Source organism: Mandrillus leucophaeus, unplaced genomic scaffold, assembly GCF_000951045.1.
Source record: "Mandrillus leucophaeus isolate KB7577 unplaced genomic scaffold, Mleu.le_1.0 Scaffold1201, whole genome shotgun sequence".
Lineage (NCBI taxonomy): Eukaryota > Metazoa > Chordata > Mammalia > Primates > Cercopithecidae > Mandrillus > Mandrillus leucophaeus.
This window is the reverse complement of record NW_012100333.1, coordinates 157,692-166,140: the sequence shown is the minus strand read 5'-3', so window position 1 is coordinate 166,140 and position 8,449 is coordinate 157,692. Positions and strand designations below refer to the sequence as shown.

The 8,449-nt window shown below is 38.9% G+C and overlaps 1 pseudogene; it reads left to right on the top strand.

The window, feature by feature from the left end:
* Positions 1 to 2,285: 2,285 nt before the first annotated feature.
* The window catches only part of LOC105532170, a 19,323-nt pseudogene continuing 13,159 nt past the window's right edge, over positions 2,286 to 8,449 (top strand).

Genomic DNA, 8,449 nt, shown 5'->3' with positions numbered 1-8,449 from the left:
CATTCTGTCACCCAAGCTGGAGTGCAGTGGTGCAATCTCAGCTCACTGCAAACTCTGCCTACCAGGTTCAAGTGATTCTCATGCCTAAACCTCTGGAGTAGCTGAGATTACAAGTGTGCGTCACTACACCAGGCTAATTTTGTATTTTTAGTAGAGGCAGACTTTCACCATGTTGACCAGGCTGCCTTTCATTTCTTTGTGTATTTCTTTCTTCCTTTCCTTCTTTATTTCTAGAAGTATTTTAATTTTAATATATAAATTATGACTGGTAAAAACTTTCATTTCTCTGTCTTTGCTTACTATTATGGCTGATTAAAAAATAAGTTTTTGAAATTTCCTGGATAAAGGTTATTACTTTGTTGTTAACATAACTTGAGACAATATAGAAAGGAAAATCAACATTTGTTAGTAAAATGGAAATTATCTAGTACTGGTAGTCATTTAATCTCTCATCCAACATGAATGCTACATCTTGGTGTCATCTCTCCCAGTTGTATGAAAGAGGCTACTGATCAAATTGGTCAGCATAGCATTTTGTGAAGTTTAACACATTTGTTCTGAAAATTAAGCTGATCTACTATCAGAAAAGTTGATTTTTTGATATGTGTAATTTGACTCTATTTAAATTCTTCAGAAAAATTAACAACATTTATTTAAAAGTTTTTGGGAAATTAAAAATGCTTAAAAAACATTTATAAAAACTAAAAGTAAAAATAATTTTAGATTCTTAACATCTCTAAAATACTTCCAGTTATCATCCTCTAACTGTGTATATATATATATATATGTATGTAGAGAGAGAGAGAGAGAGAGATTTTTTCTTTTTTTGAGACAGAGTTTCACTCTTGCTCAGGCTGGAGTGCAATGGCACGATCTTGGCTCACTGCAACCTCCACGTCCCGGGTTCAAGCGATTCTGCTGCCTCAGCCCCCTCAGTACCTGGTGTTACAGGCACCCACCATCAAGCGTGACTAATTTTTGTATTTTTGGTAAAGATGAGGTTTCACCGTGTTGGCCAAGCTGGTCTCAAACTCCTGACATCAAATGATCTGCCTGCCTTGGCCTCCCAAAGTGCTGGGATTACAGGCATGAACCACCGGCCTGGCCCAGTGTTCAACTTTTCTGAATCAATTAACTCAGCTCAGATAATTTAAATCAGCCAAGTAGCTTACCTCAGGGGATTCCAAGCAGCACATTAGCACACCTCAGGAGAATCCAATCAGCAAATTAGCTCAGCCCAGCTGATTAGCCCAGGTGATTTCTAACAGTCAACTAGCTTTTTCTAGGTGATACCAATCAGCCAGTTAGCTCAGCTGATAAGCCAATTAGTTTAGCACAGGTGATTTTAAACCACCGAGTCACTCAGCCCAGGTGATTTCAGTCAGTGAATTAGCTCAGCCCAGGTGATTCCAATCAACCAATTGCTCAGTCCAGGTGAATTCAGTTAGCCAATTAGCTCAGTCCGGGTGATCCCGATTAGCCAATTATCTAAATAGCGACTACAGATTCATTAAGGTATGCCCAAAATGGTAAATGTAAATAGCCCATGCACACCAAAAAGAAATGCAGGGCCTTATATGCTAACCTGGACAGTGTATATCACACAGCTTTACAAGGCCTGAAACCTGAAGCTGAATCTTTATGTTTCTATAAACATTGTATGATTATGTTTCATTCTGACATACTATCGTGCAAAACAGAAGGCAATTAATTCTACATCTGCATTCTTAGTATATGCTCTATAATTTAAAAAGGGGGAAAATATTGTATGTATACATTAATATTTACATAGACACATTCATATGTTTGTGTTTATGTATCTACCACATATGTATATTCATATATATACCTACATATATATAAATATATATATATATGAAGCTGGAACAATCTTTGTATGTTCATACAGAATAAAGACTTTGAATGTGGAAGTATTGATACCTATTGCTATAAACAGTAATAAAAAACCTTCCATACATGTATAAAAATATTTTCCCTATAGAATACTATATCTAGAATAGTATAGAAATAGAGGAATGCTCTGATATACATCCTGCTGCGCTTAACATATTCAAAGGAAGCACTGGGCTTTGTTGTGCACTTCTGGAAGAAGAATACTTACTAAGGCCATTGGAGTTATTTACTGCCATGTCAGGGCTGACTTTTATTGTATGTAGGGTCACAGATGAACCAGCCCCAGTGCAAAGGTCCTAACCTAAATATGGAATACTTATTCTTTCTCTTTAGAACTTCCATCAAGACAAGTACTGTATTTATTTCCAAGAATGTGTGATGTAAAATCACACTCTTGTCTTTTTGTCTTTGTGGCAGAAGTCGGGTATTTACGGTAATGAAAAAGAAGTCTAGGTCTCCTTTTAGAAGACAGATGGTGATGATGGAAGCAAATATAATGGTAGACGGTACTTGGCCACATTTCAAATGGGTGATAGTGAACATTCACTGAAGTGCCATAGGTGGCTCTTATTTGCCAGGTCAAATCTTCTTTGTGAGGAAGGCTCAGCCCACTGATGTCAAGCATTTCTGGCGGTTCCTAAATAGATGAACAGAACCTCATGGGGCTGGTTTAATGGGACCAGAATTAAAAACACCCAGGTTCCAGATTATTAAAGACATTTTTACATTTATGAAAAAAATGTAATGTGGTATGTGGCTTGGTTTGAATAAATCTTCAGAGCTCAGTAGCAGATTGATTTACCTAACCTGTAGGTAAAGAAAATGGAAATAACCTCTGATCAAGTTTATTTTATAGGCTTCTTTCTGTACATATAGATAGAAAATAGGTGGCTAGATAAACATATACAGAAAATGAATCACATGGGTATGTCTATGAAATGTTTATTTGTGCATACGACCCTTAAAAAAAACCTCAGAAATAAAGTAGGTGAGATGACATCTCCGTATTCTACCCCTGAAGCTGAGATAAATTAAATAAGCAAATTAGGAGAAACCAGGTGATTGCAATGAGCCAGTTTGCACAGCCCAGGTGATCCCAACCAGCCAAGTAGCTCAGCCCAGGTGGATGCAATCATCAAATTATCTAAATGGTGACTGTGGCTTTGTCAAGACAGGCCCCAAATACTGGATGCGAACAGAACATGCACACACTGAGGAGACATGCAAAGCACTGAAATACTGTCCTGAACAATGTGTTCCATGACTTTATTTTCAGCTTATTTCTGTAGCCTTGCCTTTGAAGATAGAGCTTTGTTGATATTTACATAAACAAAATTGTATAACTATGTTCCATTCTGACATGTTATTAAACAAAAGAAAAAAGAAGTAATTCTACATCAGCATCTTTAGTGCATGCTAAAAAATTAAAAATGTCTTTTGGGGAACATTTTTATATACATAAATGTTTAGATAGAAATATTTATAAACTTCTGTATGGGAGTAATTGTCTTCCTATGTATATTTATATCTAGATGTGTCAATCTTTGTATTGATATGAAACACTATGAATAGTGAGATAAAAAGTAACTTCCTGCTGGGCGCTGTGGCTCACACCTGTAAGTCCAGCTTCTTGAGAGGCCGAGGCAGGTAGATCACTTGAGGTCAGGAGTTCAAGACCAGCCTGGCCAACATGGTGAAACCCTATCTTTTCTAAAAAATATATAAGAAACTAGCTGGACTTGGTGACAGGCATCTGTAATCCCAGCTACTAGGAAGGAGGAGGCAGGAGAATTGTTGAACCTGGGAGGCGGAGGTTTCAGTGAGCCAAGATCGCATCCATACACTCCATCCTAAGCAATAGAGCAAGATTCAATTCAAAACAAAAACAAAACAAACAAACAAACAAATGATGGTATGTAAAACCTTTAAAGTACTTTTGTAGAATATAAAAAACAATATGTAAATCTGCATAAATAGGTTAATAGATACACTATATACAATAATTTTCATATCAATAACAAACTCGGCCGGTCGCGGTGGCTCAAGTCTGTAATCCCAGCACTTTGGGAGGCCGAGACGGGCGGATCACGAGGTCAGGAGATCGAGACCATCCTGGCTAACACGGTGAAACCCCGTCTCTACTAAAAAATACAAAAAAACTAGCCGGGCGAGGTGGCCGGCGCCTGTGGTCCCAGCTACTCAGGAGGCTGAGGCAGGAGAATGGCGTGAACCCGGGAGGCGGAGCTTGCAGTGAGCTGAGATCCGGCCACTGCACTCCAGCCTGGGTGACAGCGCGAGACTCTGTCTCAAAAAAAAAAAAAAAGAGAGTAAACAGAACTGGTTCTGACATACAGGACTGACTAAAATTATCTAATAAAATAACTTTCAATAGAGAAATATTCTCTAATGTATTCTCTAACTCTAAGAAAAAAGAGCAACATAAGATCCACAACATCAGTTCATATACTTTTCTAGATAAAAAGTATAAAATTAAAAGCATGAACATGAAACTGTACATTTTTGTGTGCTATATTTACATCATACGGAAGGAGTTGTGAATATTTTTCAAATGGAAAAGACATGCTGAAGTAGAAGGTATCTCTCAACAATTTTGTTTGTTTGTTTGTTTTGAGACGAGTTTTCTCTCTTGTTGCCCAGGCTGGAGTGCAGTGGCCCAATCTCGGCTCACCGCAACCTCCACATCCCGGGTTCAAGAGATTCTCCTGAGTCAGTCTCCCAAGAACCTGAGATTACAGGCATGCCCCATCACGCCCGACTAATTTTGTATTTTTAGTAGAGACAAGGTTTTACTCCATGTTGCTCAAGCTGGTCTGGAACTCCCGACCTCAGGTGATCCACCCACCTCGGCCTCTGAAAGTGGTGAGATTACAGGTGTGAGCCACCATGCCAGGCTGATTTTTTGAATTTCTAACAAGCTCACTAATAATGCCAATGTTTCTGGCCTAAGAAGGATATTTTCTCAAACATTCAACAAGTGGAAGAGCCATTGTTTTTCCCACTTTTTCTAGCCTGTAAACAAAGATAAGAGCCTTAATTTTCCAAAGAAAAATATGTAAAAAAAATAAGAAAAAAGGACAGCTGTCAAATTAAATGTGATGGTTTATGCACATCAGCTGCAAAAAGATACTTAATAATGAAGGAAAAAATAATTAACTACGTAGTGAAAAAATCTGTCAGAGAGCTAGTTCACCAAGTGAATCATTACAAATTAACTGCACGACAAAAAATTTTTGTGATATGCTAATGTACAAAGAAGAACACAGCATCGCTGTTGAAATATTCCTCCCAAAGTAAATTAAAATCTGAATTTAACCATAAGGAAACATCAGTTTTATGCAAACTTTAAAATACAGATAACTCCTATGTTCTGTAATTTTTAGTAGCAATTTTAAGTAGGCTTCACGTAGCACCCTAGAGAGTAGGTATCTCCTAATAATTTTTTTTCAGAACTTTCTGAGTAATAAATGTCATCACATTTAAATGAGCAATTTTTTATTTTAGACGAAGTCTCACTCTTGTCTCCCAGGTTGGAGTGCAATGGTGCAATCTCGTCTTACTGCAACTTCCACCTTCTGGGTTCAAGTGGTTCTCCTGCCTCAGCCTCGCGAGTAGCTGGGATTACAGGTGCCTGCCACCATGCGCGGGTAATTTTTGTATTTTTAGTAGAGACAGGGTTCCACCATGTTCGCCAGGCTGGTCTCGAACTCCTGATCTCAGGTGATCTGCCTGCCTTGACCTCCCAAAGTGCTGGGATTACAGATGTGAGCCACTGCACCCAACCTATATAAGCAATTTCTTAATCCTGGTCTGCATACCGCTAATGGAATACAGGAATGGAGCCTCAACATTACATGTTCTCCATCTTTACTAAGGACCACAGTTTTCCCCAGTAGAAATCTTGAGTGTCCACATCTTTCCATGTTTAACAGCCGCAAAGGGAATATTTTTAATATTGCAGATCATAAATACGTGTTGAGAAATCTGAATGGCATATAAGAAGTTATTCTGTACAGAATGTAGAGAAGGCTCTGGGATACAGGAAAGAAATATTTTTCAGAGACCCTTGACTATCATAAGAATTTTAAGAAGTACTTAAACTCCTTAGGGAGGAAAAACAAAAGTAGAGAAATCCAGGTTTGCAAGTACTAAACGCATGGCATATCAGCAGGCAGAGTGGACACAGCATTTCAGCTGAGGCATGTTTACCTGAAGAAAAGCCTTTTTTTTTTCTATCTCCTACTTCTCTGGAATTCCTTCTCAGATGAGATTTTCTGGACAAATTACACCTGCATCTGAAGGATATGACTTTAAAGGTGTCAGTACCACATGTTTACCTGCTAGCATGACATCAACTGGCAGAAATAGAAAAAGTCCACCCATTCCTGTCCTTTAAAACAGAAGAGATTCAGGAACAATGAGCTGCTCCATGAAGATGAAAATATAAGTTTCTCCTTTCCTGTCCTCAGGTGCCCTCCCCTGCCACAGACACTAGCAATTTCTGCTACAGTAATGGAAATATGTGCCACACTGACCTGTCCCTACCGAACCCAAACAGAACAGGCCCTGTGACCACCCTATAGTACAAAGGTGGAACTTAACTCTCACGAATGTATTTTGAAGGCCTCATACCTGATTCTGGCCTCACCTTAGAGTCACATGAGGCCCTTCATTGAAACAACATGGATGCTTCCACCCAGAACAATAAACAGAAGCTGTGGGGAGGAGACAAGAGATTTCTGCAAATTGGCCATGTGATCCTAATGAGAAGCCTGGGCTGATCACCACTAAAGCTAAGCATTGCCTCTCAAGCTTTAACGAGCTTATAAATCACTTGGTAATTTTACCCACTTTATGTAATATGATTCTGCAGGTTTGAAAAGGGTCCATGAATGGGTGTTTTAAACAAGTTCCCTTGTCGATGATATTGCTCCCCATTGGCTCATTATTACCATTAGTTACAGAAGCAGACACAGAACAGGGTCCCTTACAGTCAGCACTCTTGTTGCAACCAAATACTTCTGGTACAAATAGCGACAACCCATCTCCATGGCTAAAATTGTATATTCTTTGCTGGCTCTTTAAAGTTTACAGAGGAAACAGAAGGCAGCAATGTCTGAATAAGTCTGGATTTAAAAAACAACATGTACACATGTACTAATGCAATGTTTATTAAGCAGGTACTATGTGGTCAAGAGTAGGATACAGAGCACAGTGCTGGGCATAACACATTATGTGATTTAATTCTCATAACACCCTGGGAGCTGGTACTAAGGGTTTAATAATTTCCAGGATTTAGATAAAGGCCCCAGCATTTTTATTTCTTCTTCTGTTTCTCTGTCATCAATTTTTTTTTAAATTGTATAGAACAAAAGCTAAATATAGACAGATAAAAGAGATATAAAAAGAGATTAATGTAGTTTAGACAAAACTTGATTCTGTTTATATTTACTTTTTTATGACTTATGGAGCAATTACTGGATCTGCAGGAATAGAAAACAAGTTGCTAAATACAATGTCTCTGCAAGCACTGGTTTTAATAGGACATTTAAATAGTAGGTCCCTAAAATACATACTTTATTTATCCCCTTTATCTGCTTTTGGGTTTCAGGAAATTGTGAGCACCAGCTCTAGAAAGGCAGCAGGATTCACCACCCAAAACTCTGATCTCTTCTCTTCTAATCAGTTATCTGGGGCAAGACTCCAAGGTAGGGTCAGACCTAAACAAGGCCTCCAAAAAGGGTGAATCTGAAGAGATCTGGGGCAAGGTGGCGACCCTATGTAGAATTTGGCTCTCTATGCCACTGCAGTACTAACAGTTTTGTTTTTTCTAAGCTTACCAAAAAAAAATTAAATCCCAGAGTTTCTGTAAGTTTAATATTTTCTAGCCACTGCCCTGTCAAATTTATACTACATACTAATACAGAATTTAAACAAATCCTTTAAACTTTCCTAGGGTTTTGTTTTTTTCTTTTTTTGAGGTGGAGTCTCACTCTGTCACACAGGTTGGAGTACAGTGGTGTCATCTCAGCTCACTACAACCTCTGCCTCCTGGATTCCAGTGATTCTTCTGCCTCAGCCTCCTGAGTAGCTGGACCTAAGGTGCACGCCAACACACACGGCAAATTTTTATATTATTAGTAGAGACGGAATTTCACCATATTGGCCAGGCTGGTCTCAAACTCCTGACCTTGTGATCCACCTGCCTCAGCCCCCTCAAAGTGCGGGGATTACAGGCATGAGCAACCGGGCACAGTCTTTCTAGGGTAATTTTATTAGAAAATAAATATGTACACTTAGCAAAGTAAAAGAAATTGAAATTATATGGCCAGGCGTGGTGGCTCACGCTTGGATTCCCAGCACTTGGGAGAATGACGCTGGTAGATCACGATGTCAGGAGTTTGAGACCAGCTTGACCAAGATGGAGAAACTCCGTCTCTACTAAAAACAGAAAAATTGGCTGGGCACTGTGGCCAGCACATGTAATCCCAGCTACTTAGGAGGCTGAAGCAGGAGA